Raw genomic sequence first — 1,865 nt, 5'->3', positions numbered from 1 at the left:
GTGAGTATCCGGGGGCTATTTCCTTGCAGGGGTGGAAGTGGGAGATAGGTGGACTCACGGTTGCCTCAAGTGCCTGCCGTGGAGGCCGAAGCGGTGAACGGAGGTCCCAGGGCTCTGTGTTTTCTTCTCTTCTACCACCCTCGTTCCCAGGTTCAGAATACGCCTGGGAGCCTGAGCTGACCTTTACCTTATCGCTGAGTTGGTTCTTAAACCAATGTCTCTTCCTCTTGTTTTCCCGTTATTTGTAGACCGACCCCAACAACCTACACACACAACTCGTATTTGCCGAGGGCCCCCAGATCGGTTTCTTCTGGTGGATCCGAGCATAATCCGCTGTCCACTAGACTATTTTTGTTTCTTTAAATGAGGTGAATAGCCCTTATTACGGATTAGAACAGTTCTCGTCTCAGCCACTCACGTTTTACCTACATTCAGTCCCTGAAAGAAAGGCCATGTCTCCCATGTGCTGTCTGGCTCATCAGTACCTCTTTTAGCTGAAGATGTAACAGGTGCTAAGGTGCCCAGTAAAATTCCCCTTCCTCACCTACACGTTTGTTAGCTTGGAGGAAGAAAATGCGGTCTATCCATATGGACTATTTAGCAGTTTTAAGTAGGTTTCTATAGGTGACTCTGTGTGCGTGTGTGTGCTTGAGGGGGTTCAGAGTGCTGAAATGTGTTAGATTGGAAAAATTGAGTGTTTTAAGGATTTATCTTTTAATACACGCAAAATGGGCCAAGTGTTTTATCAAAATTGGTTGATTTACAATAAACAGCTTAAAACACAACGGGGAATATCCACTCATTTAATAAATTTATTAAGCTCTTTCTACGTACTGTGGGAGGGTCGGGGCTAGAGTTTTTAAATTCCAAAATCAGCAAGACGTAATAAACAAGTAAATAAGCCAATTTCAGGTAATAAGAGTAATGACGATTGTAACAGTAGAGGATCATGTAAAAGAGTGACTAGAAGGCCTCTCAGAGGAGGTGACATTTGAGCAACACCTAAGGAGCAGAAGGAACTCTGCGTGAAAGTCTGGAGAGAGAATGCTCCTTACAGAAGGAACAGCAAGTGCAAAGACTCTGTAGTGGAAATGATCGCGGTGTGATCCAGGAAGAGAAAGCAGGCAGTTGTGGCTGCAGGGAACCTTGTGATGAGGGAGAGGATGGAAGGTTGTGAAGTTTGAGAAGTAGGCAGGGGCCAAATCATGTAGGATCTTCTAGGCTGTGGTCAAGAGCTAGGATTTAATTTAAACTATAATGGGAAGCCATTAGATGATTTAAAGCAGGCAGGGATTGATTTGATTTTGTTTTAACTCTACCTGCTTTGTGGAGGTTAAGGGGTCAAGAAGGGAAGTAAGGAGACCATTCTGAAGGACGTAGGCAGAGCTGTAGATAGTTTGCATTAGAGTGAGAGTGGAGACAGAACTAAGAATGTTTAATGAATAGATCTGGTAGAACTTGCTGATGGATTGGGTGTGAGAGATAAAGGAAAGGGAAGTCAAGGGTGATAACTAAGAAGTTAGCCTAAGCAACTGAATCCGTGTTGGTAGAGAAGGCTTGGAGAGAACAGGTTGAGGGGAGAAGGGTAGGGTGGTTGGTTTTGATCATTAAGTATAAGGTGTTACATATCTAAGTGAGATGTCAAATAAGTAGTTGGGTATGAGTTTAGAACTCAGGCCAGGACTAGAAATATTTGGAGTCATGCAGATAGTGTTTAAAGCCATGAGACTGGGAAGTTTCTGAGGAAGAATGTGTAGATAGGGAAGAGAAGAGAGTCCAGGTCTGAGGTAGGAAGAAAATTGGGATACATGTCACTAATAAAACAAATGTTTGACAAAAGAGGAGGGTTGTCAACTTGATGGGAT

General features: G+C 43.6%; 1 protein-coding gene across 11 annotated transcripts in view; it reads left to right on the top strand.

Annotated features, from left to right (window-relative positions):
• RBM26 (RNA binding motif protein 26) overlaps positions 1-1,865 on the top strand; it is an 81,631-nt gene that overhangs the window by 269 nt on the left and 79,497 nt on the right. The window lies entirely within an intron of this gene.

This window comes from Eschrichtius robustus, chromosome 18 (assembly GCF_028021215.1).
Source record: "Eschrichtius robustus isolate mEscRob2 chromosome 18, mEscRob2.pri, whole genome shotgun sequence".
Taxonomy (NCBI): domain Eukaryota; kingdom Metazoa; phylum Chordata; class Mammalia; order Artiodactyla; family Eschrichtiidae; genus Eschrichtius; species Eschrichtius robustus.
The sequence above is the reverse complement of the archived record's forward strand: the minus strand, read 5'-3'. Positions and strand labels throughout refer to the sequence as shown.